Source organism: Camellia sinensis, chromosome 12, assembly GCF_055761805.1.
Source record: "Camellia sinensis isolate YWXY chromosome 12, ASM5576180v1, whole genome shotgun sequence".
Lineage (NCBI taxonomy): Eukaryota > Viridiplantae > Streptophyta > Magnoliopsida > Ericales > Theaceae > Camellia > Camellia sinensis.
The window spans coordinates 82,728,806-82,749,522 of NC_138972.1; the positions used below are offsets into that span (position 1 = coordinate 82,728,806).

At 42.5% G+C, this 20,717-nt stretch overlaps 1 long non-coding RNA gene across 1 annotated transcript; it reads left to right on the plus strand.

Annotated features, from left to right (window-relative positions):
* The first annotated feature begins 1,783 nt into the window (after nt 1-1,783).
* LOC114288572 (uncharacterized) lies at nt 1,784-19,926 on the plus strand. The gene is made up of 2 exons (XR_014346697.1): nt 1,784-1,998; nt 19,594-19,926. It is a non-coding gene; the product is annotated as an uncharacterized LOC114288572 (long non-coding RNA).
* Nucleotides 19,927-20,717: the final 791 nt, after the last annotated feature.

Genomic DNA, 20,717 nt, shown 5'->3' on the forward strand with positions numbered 1-20,717 from the left:
GGACTCACACACTTGTGGATATGAAGGTAGTGTAAATTAAAAAACAAGTGAATTTTACTTAAAGAGACGTGCATGCATGCATGTGAAGTGCATGGGTCGAAGAACATTCAAACCACACAGCCTTTTTTTACCTGTAATTATTATGACAAATATGCACTGTCAAGCCATGAATAGGGAGATGGTGTCTATTGTTGACTCAGAGCTTGTGGCTATCACTAAACATACGATAGTACCCTTTTTGTGTGTGGAAGTTTTGTACCTAGACATTGCTTTCTAAGCATTCATATTGATTTTGTTTCTTTGGAAAATTAGGGCTATGATCTAATCCATTTCGAATTTTATGTTTGGATGTAAAAGTGTACTTCTACATCGATAGTTTTTTTTTAGTACTTATCTGAGAAATTATTGAGTTTCACAAGAAGTTGAATACAAAATAACGAATTAAAAAAGATAAAATATTCTCAAACTATGTCATTACCTTTATAGTTAATGGCTAGTAATTCCAAATAAATATGACATAGATTATCCCTCATAATCCAAAGATATTCAAAATGTGACAAATAATACATGACCAAGAAATTGATAATTTATTCAAACAATACAAATATGACGATTAAATAATGAATGATTAATATGGTTACAAGGCAGCATATTGCAAGTTGTCGACCACATATCGGTTGGGAGTATGCAAAAGTTAATTGGTGGACTCAGAGCAATGTTTCAAATTTTTTTTATGTCGTGACATTTGTTAAGTTGTCTTTAAAAAGTGATAAGGCCTCGTTTGGTAAGTGTATATTTTAGTTAAAAAGTCAAAAAATTATTAAAAAAATTAAAAAGTCAATGACTCATACTAAAAAGTGAAAGATTTTATTTTCTATCTACTTTTTTGCATAATTTTTTGTAAAAAGTCAAAAAATTATCCCAAACATACTATTTTTTTTTATATTATATTTTAATCAAAAAGTTACTAAAAAAGCATATTCTGAAACCAGGCTTTTGTTTCCTTCTTGCTACAAATATCTAACCCCACTAACGCATTTATTTATTATGATTGAAAAAAAGAAAAAGAAAAGATAAATCAATAAAAATTAAGATTTCATTTAGAAATTGATTTTTTAAAAGCTTTTTCAGCAAAAAAATAAAATAAAATTAATATGCTTAAAAATAATATTTTTTTAATCGTATAAAAAAATATAAATGACTAATATATATGAGTTATTTTTTAATATTTTAATATTTTTAACTAAAAAACTAAAAAACTACATATCCAAACGATGCCTATAAATGCGTCAGTGCTTATGGAATGGACAGCCGCACATGGTGCTGTCCAAGACAGGTCAGAGCCACCAAGCGCAGCTTGGATAAGGTTTTGCTGTATTGTCTTTATCTTTTTAACAAATGTGACAATACTATTTCATGAAGATTATTATCGCACATGCAAAAAAAATATAAAAATAAAAAATAGTGAAAGTCTATTTTTATCAGTACATATGACATTAATAGATCTAATGATTGATTTGTTTTAATTATAAATATATAATTAATAAAATATATTGGTAAAAAATGTAAATTATTGTTTTAAAAGTCCTTTTTTTTTAATTTGTAATATGATACTTTTTTTTTTTAGGAGCTTTTTTGATAAATCATCTTTCTAAGTATTTTGTTCTATCTAGCCCAAAACGTTTTTGACTATTCCAATAAGTCTCATACCTAGCAATTTGTCCAAAACACCCCTACACATTTTTGAGCATTTAATTACATTCAAAACGTCACAGCACAAAAACATATGAGCAAATCGCAAAATATATGGCATGGCTTTCAGAAAATTTTCATTTCCATACCAATTCTCATCGTCTCATCGTTTGAATCCTCCATCGCGATTCTCATCATCTCTGCATCCCACCATTGTCACGTCGTTGTCGGCGATTGAAACCCTACTCCGAAGTGAAAAATCAACTCTGTAAAAGTTTACATCGACCGACTAGATGTGGACCAAATGTAAGCGCCCATATTTTTTTCCTCTTTTGTTTGTATAATCATCGAATGAATATTTGATTTAATATAAACTTTCACATGTGTTGTTTATATTATTGTTGTTGTTTTTCAAATTTTTCTGTAATTGTTGATTTTGTTGGTGTTGATGTGAATCACCCATTTTTGACCATTTTCTCTTTCTAGAAAACAGAGTGAACGCCCATATTTTTTTCCTCTTTTATTTGTATAATCATCGAATGATTATTTGGTTCAATGTGAACTTTCACATGTATTGTTCATATTATTATTGTTGTTTTTTCAATTTTTCTATGATTGTTGTTTTTGTTGGTGTTGATGTGAATCATCCATTTTGACCATTTATTTCTTTTCAGAAAACAGAGTAAGTCACCATATTTTTTCTTCTTTTGTTTGCATAATCATTGAATGATTATTTGATTCAATGTGAACCTTCACATGTATTGTTCATATTATTGTTGTTGTTTTTTCAATTTTTCTGTGATTGTTGTTTTTGTTGATGTTGATGTGAATCACCCATTTTGACTTTATCTCTTTCCAAGAAAACAGAGTGAGCCACCATATTTTTTCTTCTTTTGTTTGTATAATCATCGAGTGATTATTTGGTTCAATGTGAACTTTCGCATGTGTTGTTCATATTATTGTTATTATTTTTTCAATTTTTCTGTAATTGTTGTTTTTGTTGGAGTTGATGCCCAATTTTTTTGGTTGCCAACCCTATTTTAGTTCAATGTGAATTCTTATAGGTATGTTGTAAATAATAACATCTTATTATTTTTCTTATTATTGAGTAACAACCAATGTGAACATTCACATTCTGAGGGTAGCCATTTTATAAATTTACATTATGATGTATATTGTATCTCCCTCCTTATGTCAATGTCGGACTTGTTGGTGTTGTTGGTAATTCATGGTGATCAAATAATTACAACCTTAATTTTGGATGGTTGTCAACGTTGTCTTAGTTCAATGTGAATTCTTGTAGGCATGCTGTAAATAATAACATCTTATTGTTTCTCTTGTTATTGAGTAACAATCAGTGTGAACATTCACATTCTGAGGCTAGCCATTTTATAAATTTACATTATGGTGTTTGTTGATTATCTGCTTTATTCTTAGTTTCGTAGTCTCAAATGTTTGTGTAACAATCAATGTGAACATTCATATTCTAAGGCTAGCCATTTCACATGTGTTGTTTCCTTTATGTTGTGAAATTTTGTTTGTGTCAATATGAAAAATCAACATATATTGGTGCTGTCTCACTCCTATTTATACCTGTAGGAGAGGGTTCAAGAAAGGAGTTGGAAAATTCGAAGATCTTCGAAGATCCTTGAAGAACAACTTCGAATTCTCTAGAATATGATGAGAGGCTTAGATTCTTCAATAATCTCAACTTAGGAACACAACAACAAAGGAGATGATGGAGATAAGAGATTGGGTGAAGAAGAAGGCAAAATGGCTAGAGAATAGAATAATGGCAAGGCTCTCCCATTGATCTCCCACTTTCACTCTCAAGGTTGATAATGGAGAAGGGAAATTAGTTCTTTCCCAAGAGTTAAAAATCTCCAAAATCCATCCCTTGTAAAGCTATGGGTGGGTGCTATTTATAGGCACCTCATGATATAGGATGGAGCCCATGTGCAAGGCACATGGGGGATATTCTCTCTAACCACCTTGTCCGAGGAGGTGACCTCTCCGAGGAGGTGACTTCTCCGAGGAGGTGACTTCTCCGAGGATGAGAAAACCCCGAAGAGGAGATCAATCCCTCGGCGAACCCTTCTTCTTAGCCACACCTAACCAATGATCCCCAATCATCCCAAAGGGTCAGGGGTAGTCCCAGAGGACGTCCTGCCGCAAAATATTGCCGAGTCTCATGGACCCCCTGGGGTCGTGCCACCTCGACCCGGGTATAGGCTAGTTTAACCGAAGAGTGAATTTGTCTCCACTCACCGTCCTCGGGATCGGGTCCTTTGTTCGAACTCCATTACGCCCATGGTTCTGGTGCGTAGATCCCGGAAAGCTCCGAGCCCACAAGTGTTCTGGGACTCATTAACGGAGCGACTTCTAGATTGCGTCTGAATCCGTTCGAAGCCAAGTATTTCGGACCTCTAGGTTCGTGGATCGGAACCCTTTCGAGTCCGAGTGCCTCGGATCTCTAGGCTTGCCTAATACCCTTTCGAGTTCCGGGCCTGAGTAAGTCTCTAGGTTCGTGGACCCGAACCCTTTCGAGGCTTACAGCGATTCAATCCGTTTGATGGCGATAAATCTGGGCCCACCGATTCTTGGACTTGCGATAAATTCGGGCCCACTAATCTTGGGCTATTGGTCCTAAATAATTTAGTGGGCTCAAATTAGCCCCTCTTACATTTGCCCCTTGCGTGTATGAGAAATTTTAAATTTCTCAGACATGCATACTGTCATTTCTTCGACCCTGTTTCGCATCACGTTCCCAAAAAAAAAAAAAATGTTTTGTCACGACAGAGCCTATGGATAAAGTTGATGACGCACTTCAATTTACAGAAAAAATTGAAAAGCAAAAATGTTTTTTTTTTTTTTTTTTAATCCAAGCAAATAATAACAAAGCATCCATTTTTTTTTTTTAAACAAATAGCACACAAGGCTCGCGTTTTGCTATTTGGCACACAGCAGACCAATTACATATACATACATGTTTAGAATATCCTGAGGGAATATTAAAAAAAAAAATGCTCCCTCTTTTCTATTTAAAGAAAGGGGCCAAAACCCTAAGCCTCACCAAATTTTTGCACAGCCGCCGCACCTACTCTCTCTCTGGATTGAGAGGCCATCTTCCTTCTTCTTTCTTTTTTTTTTCTTTTTATTTTTTTTTTCTATACCGAGAAACCACACCAGGTAGCCTTGTTTCTTCAACAAACCAAAGGCTAAAAGTGTGCACACTGACTGCCATCACAGCCCCGACCAACACCACTGACCTGTCCCAGCTCCGGCTGCCGCAGACGTCGCGACCCAGTCACCGACCTATCCCAGCGTCATGACCCAGCCACCGACCAGTCCCCGCGTCGCGATCGCCGCAGACGTGTGATCTAAGTTGCTACTCACCATTGCTGCTTCACTTCAGCTTAGCGTTCTCAGAGATTCGGGCATACTGGATCTCGGTTTTTGCTCCCACAGCCACCGAAGACCACCACTGCTTGCACGTCGCCCGTCGTCCTAGCCCAGGCACCGCCGTCGGCCTGCGAAAGAGTCACTCAAGGCACTGTCCCCTGCGCGACCACCCTAACTCGCGCGGCCTGCACGCTTCGCGTCTGACCCATGCGGTATCGCCCACTGCTCACGCCGTGACTCCGGACACCACTGGTGCTGCGACCCAAAGCGCCACCAGCTGGCGCTATCACCAGCCCAGTTCGTCACTGTCCAGCTGTTGAGTTTTCTACTATTTCATCAGTGATGAGGAAAAAAAAAATCCCTTAATCCTGAAGTTGTGTTTGTTTGAGTGACGTGGAAATTTTGTTCTATACATTACATGGGCATTTCTGCTATTGGTTCACTGACATTTGTGTTTTGATGATTTCAGGATAGTTTCTTTGCTAGCTTTGCTCTTGGATGGGTCATTACAAATGGTGCTGGTCTGGCCTCCTACCCAATTGACACAGTCCGCAGAAGAATGATGATGACATCTGGTGAAGCTGTGAAGTACAAGAGTTTGATCGATGCTTTCTCTCAAATCCTTAAGAATGAGGGTGCCAAATCTCTGTTCAAGGGTGCCGGTGCTAACATTCTCCGTGCGATTGCTGGTGCGGGTGTGCTTGCGGGTTACGACAAGCTCCAGCTGATTGTGTTTGGAAAGAAGTATGGTTCTGGCGGAGGCTAATTTGAGATCAATAATCATCACCAGCCCAGTTCGTCACTGTCCAGCCCATTTCGAATATATATATATATATAGATGGCTTATGATGTATATATATATAATATTTTATTTTATTATATATATATGTTATTTTATTTTATTTTATTTTATTTATTTATTTTTTTCTTCGAATCTGCTGGTGCTTCGTTTTTTTTTTTTTTTACTTTGCTGCTTGACAAACTTTGGGCAAATATATATATATATATATATATTGATTATCATATATATATATTTTTTGTTTAGAGCTCGGATTACCCACATTAGCCTTGGCTTGTGCACAATCAATTGCTGCTTCCGGCTTCAGCTTATCCGACGTCGACCACGCACGTTCGCCCTCTCAACGCAACGTGTGTGGTCTTGCCCAACCTAGCTCCACATCGCTGCTTCCGGCTTCAGCTTATCCGACGTTGACCACGCACGTTCGCCCTCTCAACGCAACGTGTGTGGTCCTGCCCAAGCCTAGCCCAGTCTTGTTGATTACAGTCTGTAAAGCCTCTCTGATTTCAGCTTAAATTTCCAGTATCGGCTTCGGACTTCACCTCTCTAACTGCCCAAATTTGTAAGTATGACATTCAACCCCCTCTTCCGAATATAAGTATATTTAAATATATATAAATATATTTTTGTGGCAATGTAGAGGGCTCAAGCAATCTGATGAAAATAAAAATAAAATAAATAAATAAAAAACTGAATCTGAATATGGACTCAATTTTTGTGGCAATCCCAATGATATTTTTTTTTTTAGCTCAAACACCGTGATTTTGGCCATATGGAAACATGCACTAGCACTTGAAACCTTATTGAGGTGCTTGGCTTGAACATAATTTGTTGAACTTTATCACCGAGGAAAGGCCGAATATAACTTGTTGACTAGTATTTGAGCTCCATTTTTGACATGGAGAGAGAAAACCCTGGACTTATGAATATGGACTTTGGAAAGGACATTCTTGTAATTTGCATAATGATCCATTGAATCTTGCTACTGATAAGCAATGTAATATACTTCGGATCTCGGGCCTGAAATTTACTATTGAACTTCACTCTGTCCAAATTTTGAGCCCCGTATAAATTGGACCTTTAATATAGAACATAGTGACTTTAAGAAATTGACCCAATTGAACTTCATCATGAAGCGACCTATGACATTGCACCTCTTATTGATGATAGAAGACGAAAATCTATATGTTGATGATGCACCCATTGGTATTAAAATTTGTTGAGCTTGAGGAACACCCGAGAAAAAGAATTGTTGATGACTTCCGGGGTTGAACCTGGACTCTTGGTGTAAAAAAAAAATTCCTCGTAGAATTTGTTGAATTCATGGACTCTCAGAGAAACGAATAGTTGATGCCGAAATTTCATTCGAATGTGTTGCTTTAATTCCAATATTCTGAATTTTAATACGGTCAACTCCTTACTATTTATACCTGTTATTTCAGCCATATGTCTTCTCAAAAGAAACCCGTAGCTCCGGGGTCATCAGAACCGGCTCTCATGAAAGAGAGGGATGTACCTCCGGCATCTGAGTGGAGGAAATCTCCTTATTTTGGTCGGAAGGACCCCTTCTGGCGGGCGGCTACCTCCACTACTTCTCTTCTATCTCCGAAGGGGGCTCTATTATGTCTCACTGAGGACATTGACTCTGGACACGAGGCCCTCATTTCTCCTTCCTCGGTGCTACGCTTTCGGATTGAGCGGGGGGACTTTCCATACTGTTATCCTCAGTTCAAGGCCTTCTCAAACCCTCCTTTTGGTTGGCAGGAGTGGGTCGATGATGTTCTCTCGGACAAGAGCTTCTGTCAGCGGCTTCAAGAGGCCCGCCTATTGATCCCAGTGAAAATATCTCGATCCCTATCCATCCGTCGCAACAATGCTAGCCTGGAAACCATGGCTCTTCGGTGGAGCACCGAGACACACACCTTTATACTTGGCCAGCACGAGATGGGGCCCACCCTTGAGGATATGTTCATGTTGCTGCGTCTGGAAGTGACCGGCCCTGATGCCTTCGACCCTGAGCAGACACCCCCCGAAGATGATTCTTTGATCCAATCTCTGAAGCTAAATCTTCAAACTTGTGGTCGGTGGAGTTTCGTTTTTGATGGTTCAGCGAGGAGGACTAGTCGAGTAAGGACGGACTGTGCCTCCTATACTGCATGGATCCACCACTTCTTCAAAGATCTTCAGCCCTTGGCCAGAGATGCTGACCCTAACTCTCGGGAGTATGAGGTCGGTCCGATGTACGACTCCAGGCTCTATTTCTTGGGATTTCTGGCTTGCTTCCTTTCATTCTTCATTCTTCCGAGCACGCCTCCGGATTCCCTCAATCCTTTCGTCTTTCCCTTGGCAGTCAGGCTCTTCAGAGGAGATCGGATCCCTTTGGCTCCCCTATTTCTTGGGAATCTCTATTATCGGCTGGATCTACTACATCGAGATATGGTTCGCTCCGTGGGTCGATATGAGCCTGTCTCCTTTATTCACAGCCAGTTCCTGCTTTGTTTCTTCTTCGAGAGGTTCCCAAAATTTGCCCCTGCCCCAACTATATTCGAGGCGGAGGTTCTTCGGGAGATAGTGGATAAAGATGGCATCCCCGTGCTCGATACTGATGGGTCTCGGACATTTGGGAAAGCGAAGTCTTGCCAGCCGTTGATTACACGTTGGTCACGTACCATTTCCACCTTATCCTTGAATACTCTAGTGGATGATCCCCGACGCTTTGTGGCACGACCGTATGTATGCCCGCCTGTGGGTGTGGCCACACCACTTATCTATCATGGTTCCTCCCGCTCGGTGTCCTTTCCTTTGCCGAAGAACATCCCTGCACCCTTTGTTGATATGCTGATTATGATCCATCCGAGTTCATTACCGGTATGGCATGAGGAAGGCGTTGATAGTGCCGTTTATAGGCCTGACCACGTAGCATATCAATTCGGGTTTGATCAATGTGCCCTGGGGCCAGCACCTCCTTTATTATCATTTTCAGCGAGCTACGGGCGCTTCAGTCCCGGGCTTGTACACACCGTGTTTCCCATATCCGGCTCTTTGACAATGCCAGGCTTGAGTCGAATAGGGGGTTTCACCTCCTCTTTCAGGCGGTATTGGTAGAAGAATATCGATGCGTTTATTGCATTTGTCCAGAGCAGACCGACCGTATGTTTGCCTCCGCCGATTTATAAGAAGGATTCTTCTCTTCGGCTAACCGAGAGCCGAAAATCTGACCACATGTACGAGAGTTTCTTCACCTCATCTGCTCCAACTGACCCTTCTGCTCGGGCATCTGCTTCTAGCTTGGCAATTACTTCTCCGGAGCCAGTCCCTTTGAATAAGGCCTCTGGTCCTCGGACGACCCGCCTTAAGAAGATGACTCACAAGAGGACTTCTGATGCCAGTCCTTCCGCTCCTCGCCTTTCCAAAAGGCTTCATGAGGTACCCGAAATTTTTGATTTGAAGCTACTTTCGTTTTTGCGACTATACCTTCTAAAATGAAAACTTTTATTTGTCCATGTTGTGTAGGATCCTGCGGTTGTTGACATTCTCAGTACCGTGGCTCCTGGCCATGTTACCTCCCCCAGGCCGGACTCAGACTTGGACGACACCCTCCCTTTGTCTGCAAGACTTGTGAAGATGCGCACCTCTCGTATAGCAGTTATAGATGATGACGATGATGAGGCTGAGTCCTCCGACCATTTTTGTGACCTTATTCCACGCATGCGTCGTCACTGCCCTACCGTAGCTGAGGAGGAGCGCTATCTTGGTGACGAGGTTATTGGGGCTCACCGTTCTGATGTTGAGATTACTGGAGGGACTGATGCCACAGAAATTGATGCTTCTAGAAGCAATGTAGAGACGAGGTGCGCCTCTGGGAATGGTGTGGAGGTGGATTTGCTAGAAATCTCTAAGACTCGCTCTGGCACTTATGGTGATTCTCATCCTCCGGCCCTCCTTCCTTCTTCAGGGATGACTGCTACTGTTCAGGCTTCGTCAGACATTGAGATCGATCAAGTGCTCTCTATACGGCCAAGTGACCTTGCTGATGCTAGGAGTCCTTCAGTTGCTCCGGCTTTGCATATTGATTCTCCCTCTGGTAATCTTTCTTTCTGAAGTTTGTCATTTACTTCTATCTGTGAGAAATCTTTACTCAAATGGCTTTCCTGTTCCCTACCTCTAATAAGGCTTCCTTATCTTTTCTTCAGTGTTAGCTGCTACCGGGGTCCTGCCTTCACCTGCCTCAGACTCTGCTCCAGTGTTAGCTGCTACCGTGGTCCCGTCTTCACCTGCCCCGGACTCTACTCCGACTCTCTTTGTAACTCCTCACGATTCTCCTTCTCAAGAGGGAACACCTGCCTTTGAGACGACTGCCAGAGGTTCTTCATCGCCAGTGCCTTCGAATATTTTGGATTTGAATCTCAGTGATTTCCACATTGATAGTGATGCTTTTGGTCTTTCCCCTTATCGTTCGGCATTCTCAGGCTCGGGACCTCTGCCGGGAGTTACCCCTCTGGGTGGTTCATCTAACCCGATAGACATTGGGGAGATTCCTGAGACTAGCAGTTTTCCGGCCCCAATTCCTCCTTCGACTTCTGGCAAAGTATCATTTCTCCATTATTGGGTAGCTCCTGAGTTTGCTTCAGTTCTACAGCTTGTGCATTCAAGTTACCCGGAGACCTTTGCTTCATTTGCTTGCCAGTGTCCACTCATTCAGACTGCTCTTCTCGAGTCTTTTGCCACTATCTTATATAGCTTGGACACGCAACGGTTGTGTGACCTTAATGGAAAAGTAGTCGAGACGGCGTATCTGGGGATCTCTGACATGGAGCGTCACCAAGTGGACTTATCATGGCTTTGGAAGCGCCTGGATATAGCTTCGAACGCCAGTCATCGGCTGGAACTTATGTCTGTGCTTGCCTCTTATCGCACCTCTATAGATGAGACAAAGGCAACTCTTCGTGAACTTGAGTCGGGTTATGCTCGGGCCTTGGAGACTTTAGAGGCACACTCTACTGTTTGTCCTCCAGATGTAGATGTGACGGGCAGCTTCTTCGAGGGTGTCTTTAGGAAAGATTGAGTTTTTTTTTTTTTTTTATATATATATATCATTACTTTCTTGCCCCTTTCGATAAAAATGTTTTATCTAGGACAATGCAATGAAATGACAAAATTTTTGTTGTTTGGATATTTTCGCATTGTTTTCTCATTCTACTTGATAAAATATTTATTTCGAATGATAGAACAATCATATGCACATGTTTATAAAAGCTGAAATATTCTCATTAGTTCTTCAACTTTCTTGACAAAAGCATAATAGATTCACTGTAAGTGATGGGATAAAACATACACCATAGAGAAAACCAGCTTCTTCATAACGCAAGGGAAATACAACCTTTAGACAAAGTAAGAAAGTGAAAATGAATTTCAACATAGATGAGTCCAACTATGGGTAGTAATGCTTGATAAACTTTGCATTGAGCGGGCCAGTTCGGAAGCCGTCTTCAACCCTTACAAGTTTGTAGTACCCGCTTGAGCTTGCCTGAACCACCTTGTAGGGCCCTTCCCATTTTGGAGAAAACTTGGGTAAAGGCTGTCCTCGCATGATTGGGTCTACAATCTTCCATACTAGATCACCTTCTTCAAACTTCCTTGGTACCACAGTCTGGTTATAGGCTCGGGCGATGGACTCATGATACCTTTCCATGACTTTTGCAGCTCTGTCATGCTTTTCCTCTAATGCTTCCAATCTGGTGGTTCGAGGCTCCAATACCATCCCCGAGGCGAGAGCCATTCGAGCAGATGGCGTTTCCAACTCTATAGGTAACACTGCCTCGGACCCATACACAAGGGAGTAAGGAGTTGCTTGAGTTGGCTTTCTCTTCGAAGTGCGATACGCCCATAGGGCTACTATCAACTGTTCGGACCAAGTCCCCCCAAACTCATACATCATCTTGCTCAGAATCCTTATCAGTGTCTTGTTTGTGGCTTCCGCCTGCCCGTTCCCTTTTGGATAGTAGGGTGTGGATTTGTGATGCTTCACTTGGTAAGTCTCTAGGAGGCTCTTCACATATTTGTTTATGAAGGGAGTGCCGTTATCCGAGAGGATGGTGTTTGGTACTCCAAATCGGCAAATGATATTCTCCTTGATGAAGTTCGCAACTGCAGGCCCCGTAGCGTTCTTCAGAGGAATTGCTTCGACCCACTTTGTACTCAATTCTGTGGCTGCGAGAATCCACTTGTACCCCTTAGAAGATGTGGAGATGGGCCCTATCAGATCAAAAGCCCAGGTATGGAACGGCCATGGCGTTCGGATACTATGCAGGTCTACAGCTGGAGCATGGATCAAATTTCCGTGTTTCTGACAAGTCTGGCACCTCTTCACGTGATGGGATGCATCTGACTCCATGGTCGGCCAGTAATACCCAAGGTGTATAAGTTGCTCGAACAGCCGAGCCCCTCCTTGATGTTCAATCTCGTGGGCTCTTCCGAGGACTAGATCTGACTCTTCCTTGGAGAGACATCTCAGGGGAGTGCCCTCAATACTTCTTCTATACAGCTTGTCCTGATCAAGAAAGTACCGCCTCGCTCTCCTCTTGAGGTGTGCAATGTCCCTCGGGCTCTCAGGTAGTGTTCCCTCTTTGAGATAGTCAATGTAGACTTGCCTCCAGTCAGGGGTATCAATTTCAAAGCAACTCTCATCCTCCCGGATGTATGACTGACACTTGGGGCATTCCTTCTGTAATTGATTCGAGTCCTTCTCCATCTCGGGCCAATAATAACCTTGTCTTTGGATTCTTCTATACAAACTGATATCCCCATCCTCGCAAGACTTTTCATGGATCTGTTGTAGTCGGAAGCTTGCTTCTTGTTGGCCAATACACCGGGCTAGGAATCCGGTACCTCCTCGGAAGTAAAGTTCACCTTGAATAATTGTGAATTGGGCAAGCTTGGCCATAGTCAGTTTTCCAACTTTGCTTCTGAGTTGTTCGAGGACTTCTCCTCTCCAGTCCTCCGGAAGGCCTTTGTCTTCGGGTATTATTGAAGGTTCTGTTCTCTTCTTGATAACAATTGTTGCCTCTTCCTCTAGAATGTCAACTCTTGCCCCTAATGTTGCGAGGGCATCTGAAAACTTGTTGTCGGAGCGAGGCACATGCTCTATTTCGACCTTCTGAAATTTGTCAAGAAGGCTTTGGACTGTTGTTCGATATGTGGCCAAGGCAGGCTCCTTTAAGACGAACTGTCCTGAAACTTGCTTCACTATCAGCTTTGAGTCCCCCCGGATCCGAATCTTCTTGATACTGTGCTTCTCAGCTGCTATCAAGCCTAAAATAAGAGCCTCATACTCGGCTTCGTTATTCGAACAATGGAAATCCAGTTTATAAGACAAATATAACTTTTCCCCACTTTTGCTTGTAAGGACTATCCCGGTTCCTCCCTTCCCTCCGGCTGCTGCTCCATCAAAGCTCAATGTCCAGAAGCTTTCCTCGGAAGCCATAGCTGCGTGCACCTCTCCTCTTAATTCTTCATTCACTGGTTCATAGTCACCACTTGGAAATTGGGCAAGGAGATCAGCTAAGGCTTGGCTTTTGATCGCCTTGGGGGCTACACATGTGATCTCGAATTCACCCAATGCTAACAACCATCTTGCCACCTTCCCGGTTAGAGCAGGCTTGCTGAGGAGGTATCGGATTGGATCACTTCTAGTAACAATCTGAATCTGATGTGCTAGGAAGTAATGTCTGAGCTTTTGGGCAGTGAATACCAAAGCTAAACAATGTCTCTCTACTGGAGTATATCGGACTTCTGCTCCTCGAATCTTCCGACTGATGTAATACACCGGGCGTTCTACTCCATCTACATCTTGGACCAATAATGCCCCTATGGACTTGGGGGTTGAAGTTAGGTACAACCTTAGAGGCACCCCGGGCTGCGGGGCTATCATGGTCTGAGGCGAGGTCAAGACCGCCTTGATTCTCTCAAAGGCCTTTTGGTGCTCTTGGTTCCACTCGAACTTGGCATCTCCTTTTAACAAAGAGCCGAAAGGCGCAGAGATCTCTGCCAATGCTGGGATAAACCTCCGAATATAAGACACCTTCCCGAGGAACTTCTTTAACTCCTTCTGAGAATGCGGGGGAGGCATTGCCCTGATAGATTTGACCTTGTCTTCATCTGCCTCGATACCATGCCTATGTACAAGAAACCCGAGGAACTTCCCGGCCGTCACCCCGAAAGCACATTTGAGAGGATTCATCCTCATTTTGAATTTCTGGCACCTCTTGAATACCTTCTCAAGGTCTCGGAGATGGTCTTCTTCTTTCTTGGATTTCACCACTAGATCATCAACATAATCTTCCATCTCATGATGGATCATGTCATGAAAGATTGCAGTCATAGCCCTTTGGTAAGTTGCACCGGCATTCTTGAGTCCGAAAGGCATGACTGTATAGAAGAAGTTTCCTAGAGGTGTTCTAAAAGCGGTCTTTTCTGCGTCCTCTTCAGCCATCTTAATCTGATTGTATCCACTGAATCCATCCATGAATGAGAACATCTGGTGTCCCGAGGTAGTATCCACGAGGGTGTCGATGTGAGGAAGAGGGAGTTCATCCTTCGGGCAAGATTTGTTCAAATCTCGAAAGTCTACACATACTCTGATTTGGCCATTCTTCTTCTTTACTGGCACGATGTTTGCTAACCACGTGGGGTACTGTATTGGCCGGATGAAACCAACCTGTTGAAGTTTTTCAATCTCCTCCTTAATCTTCTCTTCGAGATCTGGATGATATTTTCGAGCAGCTTGCTTAATTGGCTTGGAGTTTGGGAACACGTCAAGATAGTGGGAGACTAGGTCAGGATCTAGTCCGGGCATTTCCTTATATGACCAAGCAAACACATCTGAGTATCGGCTTATCAACTTTAACAACTGTTCCCGCTTTTCTGGGCTAAGGCTCGAACTTACGAATACCGGCCTCGGTGCATCTTGTCCATCACTCAGATCTATTTCGATAAGTTGTTCGGGCTGAGGCTTCGGCCCATCTTGCATACATTCTGGAGCCACTTCAGGCTTTATTACTATATCATTGTCAGGAGGCTCTTCTTTTGACTCGGAGTCGGTGACTGAAGAAACCGACTCCCCGCACCTTCATAAATAATACACCATCTTGCCTCCTTCTCGAACTTTCATCACCTTCCGAGGAATAGGCGGACTTTCTGGTCTAGACATCGCTCGCTTACTTGATTCTGTCATCGGCTCCTTGTCATCTTTGATATCCTCCCAACGAGGAATTTTGACCCCTCGAGGCTTAAAGGTGGTGGGAACTTCTTCGACAGCCAGTTCGGTGAAATAGATGGCATCAGAATAATGAGCTTCATGGATCTCGAACGGCCTTTCTGTAGCCTAAATTGTCACCGTCTTCTTTCCCCATTTAGCCTTAACACACTGATGATAACTTGATGGTACAGCCCCATATCTATGCATCCAGGTCCTCCCTAGAATGATGTGATAATTTGCCTCAGAATCGATAATATGGAACTTGGTGGCCGAGCGAATCTCTCCAACGGCTAAATCAACTGTTACGCATCCGATAGTAACTTTCCTTTCTCCACCGAAGCCAGTGATGACTATCGGCTGCTTCACAATGCGTTCTTCAGAGATTCCGGCTTTTTCTAGAGTAGCGCGAGTCATAATGTTGATAGAGGCTCCACTATCTAGAAAGGCCCTTTTGAACTCAACCCCGTTAATAGAAACAGTCACATAAAGCGGGCGATTGTGAGAAAAAGGATACTTCCGATCAGCCTCGGAGAAAGTAATGGCACTAGATTGCTCTTTTGCCTTCCTCGGGATAGACCCCTCAGTCGACATGCATTCCTCATGGTGTGCCTCGGCTATATTAATGATAGACTTGGTGATTTCCGTTCTTGCCTCCCTGGAAAGTCCAAGCTGGTCAAAGAACTGCTTGAACTTTACACAGTCTTGCAGGGCTTTGGCATAGTGATCCAGATCTTTTTCCACTCTTGGAGGCTCGTAGTTAACCATCTCCTCGGTCTCCTCAAAATAAGATGCCACATAAACATGGTGTCCTCCTCTTCCATAGCATTCTTCTCCTCCTTCTGGATCAAAGGGATCTTTGCCATGAGTCATAAATGTTCTGCCCTCTGGATTGAGAGCACTTCCATGGTAAACTTGCTCACCCTCTGGCTCGAGGATGTCGTCCAGATAACAGTCATCGTCATCGAGATTAGCGATAGCCTCGATCATTGGGCCTTCATAAGCTATCATAGCAACATTCTTGCCCTTGTCTCGGTGTTGAGGATATGGTTGTTCTCGGATGTCTTGTGTCCCTCGCTTTTTGAACCTCAATTCGTCTGCCTCGACTTTATCTCTGAAGATTTTCCTGAGAGTCCAACACTTCTCTGTCGGATGTTTCAATGTACGATGGTAGACACAAAATTCAGGGCTCTCACGGTCCTTTTTTGATGGCATTTCTTCAACATAAGGCAATTTTAGCTCTCCGTCAGCCACCCATTTCTTAACTAGAGCTTTCACTTCCTCGATTCCACATGGATAAGAAACATTCCCCTTTTCACCATTATATTGCTTTCTTTTCTGGCCTCTATGACCTCCTCCTTGTGAATTTCGGGTATCCGGGGCAGAGGCAGCAGCAACGATAGGTCCACGAGATGACTTGAAACTAGTCTTGTAACTGGCTTTAAATCCGGACTCCTGAGCCTGAGGAATGCTAATGTTCCGAGCTGCTTCTATTAATGCCGAGAAGGTGGGTAGCTTGTGGTTAACTAGAAACATTTTGTACCTGCTCAATGCCCCTTCTAGACAAATTTGAACCAGATAACTCTCCTCAACTGCTTCATGACAATCCACGGCCTTGTCCTGAAACCTTTTGACGTAGTCAAGGATGTCTTCACTTTCTTGTTGCTTCTCTTTACACAATGTAAGTGTGGTCACCTTCTCCGCCACTTGAAAGAACTTGGAGTGGAATTTGTTAACCATTTCCTCCCAACTTCGGACAGAGTTTGGGGCCAAATTAACATACCAACTATATGCTCGGTCGGTGAGGGACTTAGAGAATTCTCTCAGTCGGAGGACGTGGTTTGAACCATGAATACCTAGAGTCTCGATGAATCGCACAACATGTTCTCGGGTATTTCCTTGTTTGCCGTCGAACTTGATGAACTTCGGCACTGTATACCCCTCAGGGTATGGATAGCTCAGCATCTCAATGGGGTAAGGCGGCTTGACGTCTGGATCAGGCAAAGAGGGTAAGGTCCTCTTGCCCCGTTCGAGATCGAACATGGCCTGCACATCGGCGAGAGTGAGAAACTGTTGAGGGAGAGAGTTTGATGGTTGTATTCCCGGGACTTGGCTTATGTACCCGAAGACTGAGCTAGGGGCATCTTGGCCATTCTGGTGCTGCGAATTCATCATTGGTGAGGACATTTGACGATACTGGCCATCAGCGCCTATAGACAAGCCAGTTGGTGATGGGATATTGAATTGAGGCCCATAGAGTCCACCGCACGGCGCCGCTATACCGGGTTGTGCTTGCAGATTTGTTGTCGGCACCAAAGGAGGCCCGCTTGGTGCTTGGGTAACATTTATTGATGGCGTAACAAGATTAGGTACGGGCAGAGCTCCCTTTTGCGCCATCATGCTCCTTATGTTTTCCTGGACACCAACAGTCGTCGGAGCGCCATTCATTACACCAGAAACTCCCCTAGTCACCATTGGATCTTGGCTCGGCACGCCATGGAGCCCGGGCATGGGCAAACTGCTGCCGCCTACTGTGGTTTGAGCATGTGTTACTGTGGCCGTGTTGCCATGAGCCATAGGCTGATTGGGGCCTACTTCTCCTTGGATTTGATTTTGCGCTCCGGCGGGAATAACTCCACCACCAGTTTGATTTCCGTTTGGCGCCGGTGCAAAGTTAGAACTCATCACCAACATGGTGTGAGTGAGATTCTGAAGAGTGGTAAGAATCTCTTGCTGAGTATTTTGAAGTCCTTGAATGGCTTCAAGTAAAAGTGGTTGATCTGGAGCCATGGTTCTGTCATCACCACCATTAGAGGATCCTTGTTGGTGAACTTCATCTTCTCCCGCCATCCTTGTTGGAGTTGTGTGGATTCCAGATCTCGTTGAGACCATTAACCAATCCGCCTCCCCAGCAGAGTCGCCAAAATGTAGGAGAGGGTTCAAGAAAGGAGTTGGAAAATTCGAAGATCTTCGAAGATCCTTGAAGAACAACTTCGAATTCTCTAGAATATGATGAGAGGCTTAGATTCTTCAATAATCTCAACTTAGGAACACAACAACAAAGGAGATGATGGAGATAAGAGATTGGGTGAAGAAGAAGGCAAAATGGCTAGAGAATAGAATAATGGCAAGGCTCTTCCATTGATCTCCCACTTTCACTCTCAAGGTTGATAATGGAGAAGGGAAATTAGTTCTTTCCCAAGAGTTAAAAATCTCCAAAATCCATCCCTTGTAAAGCTATGGGTGGGTGCTATTTATAGGCACCTCATGATATAGGATGGAGCCCATGTGCAAGGCACATGGGGGATATTCTCTCTAACCACCTTGTCCGAGGAGGTGACCTTTCCGAGGAGGTGACTTCTCCGAGGAGGTGACTTCTCCGAGGATGAGAAAACCCCGAGGAGGAGATCAATCCCTCGGCGAACCCTTCTTCTTAGCCACACCTAACCAATGATCCCCAATCATCCCAAAGGGTCAGGGGTAGTCCCAGAGGACGTCCTGCCGCAAAATATTGCCGAGTCTCATGGACCCCCTGGGGTCGTGCCACCTCGACCCGGGTATAGGCTAGTTTAACCGAAGAGTGAATTTGTCTCCACTCACCGTCCTCGGGATCGGGCCCTTTGTTCGAACTCCATTACGCCCATGGTTCTGGTGCGTAGATCCCGGAAAGCTCCGAGCCCACAAGTGTTCTGGGACTCATTAACGGAGCGACTTCTAGATTGCGTCTGAATCCGTTCGAAGCCAAGTATTTCGGACCTCTAGGTTCGTGGATCCGAACCCTTTCGAGTCCGAGTGCCTCGGATCTCTAGGCTTGCCTAATACCCTTTCGAGTTCCGGGCCTGAGTAAGTCTCTAGGTTCGTGGACCCGAACCCTTTCGAGGCTTACAGCGATTCAATCCGTTTGATGGCGATAAATCTGGGCCCACCGATTCTTGGACTTGCGATAAATTCGGGCCCACTAATCTTGGGCTATTGGTCCTAAATAATTTAGTGGGCTCAAATTAGCCCCTCTTACAGTACCCTAGCAGTAATGTGAGTAACAATCAATGTTTGTGTTGTTTGTTGATTATCTGTTATTGAGTAATAATCAATGTGAACATTCACATTCTAAAGCTAGCCATTTCACATGTGTTGTTTCCTTTATGTTGTGAAATTTTGTTTGTGTCAATATGAAAAATCAACATATATTGGTGTTGTCTCACTCCTATTTGTACCCTAACAGTAATGTGAATATTCACATCTCTAATGATGTGAATGTTCACATTATTATGTTTGTCACCTAAATAGTACTTTGTTACTTTTGCTTATATGAATATCATTGAATGTGAATATCCATACTGACTAATGATGCGCTAATGTTAATGTGCATGCCTACCCTACCAATTCTATTGAAATCAAATTTAATGTTCATATAAACACTCACTATTTGTGCATGCCTATGTAACAGATGTTGCATCTAAATTTTGCACAAAGAGGAAGAGGGAGAAATATCATGTCAAAGAAGAGAGCATGCCTCTAGAGAGTAACACCCATATCGACATGCGACATGTCAATCATCAATCAAATATTACTGGCTTAGTAAAACTGATGACAAGCACCAAGTTCTGGGATCCTCAGTTGGATTATTGTGACAAACTCCGTTGTTCGATGGTTGGGGTTGTCCACCATAGACTAGCTATACCAAAATACATTGCTAGTTTTTTTTTTGTTGGTAATTTTGATAACTTGTAGTTGAAAACACTTGACAACATATATATAAATCAATGGTATACTTCTCACAGACCTATGTGTTTTGATAGTATATGTGGTGTTGGTGTGTTGTGTGTGATAAACAATATAAACTGTGAACATTCACATCTGTTTTCTTATATTGAAGTTTGTGTGAATGTTCACATCGTAATTTATGTTCAATAAATATGAATGTTCAAATTATGTCCTATGTTTACTGTGGTTGACTATAGATGTTAATATTCACATTATATATTAATTAGGTGTACGACCCATTAACAAACATATCAAATGTTAGTATTCACATTTTACATATGCAAAGTGTATGATTCATCCACAAATATATCAACAAAAGAATATTGACTACACAAAATGACAGTTGACCAAACAATGTTCTAAACAATATGAAGTGTGAACATCCATATCTGATCTCTTATGTTGAATTTGGTGTCAATGTTCACATCGTAATTATGTTGAGGCTCATTTTCAATCACATTATGTTCTATATTTATTATAGTTGATTACAAATGTAAATATTCACATTGTATTTACCATTTAATATTATATTGGTGTGTGAATAATATTAATACCAATTAATAACACAATGACAAATTTTCAATTCAAATTAATATGAATATTAACACGGATTAATAATATGAACATTTACATTATTTTTATATAAGACGCATTACCAATCTCAAAAAAATCATTACTACATTGAAATCCAATAACAAAAAATAAAAATCAATGACAATAACATAATCATAAATTCAAAAATCTCAATCTCTCAAAAAATAAAAAAACCATCACACAAATCCTCCTTTGTATCTTCATAATTTTCGT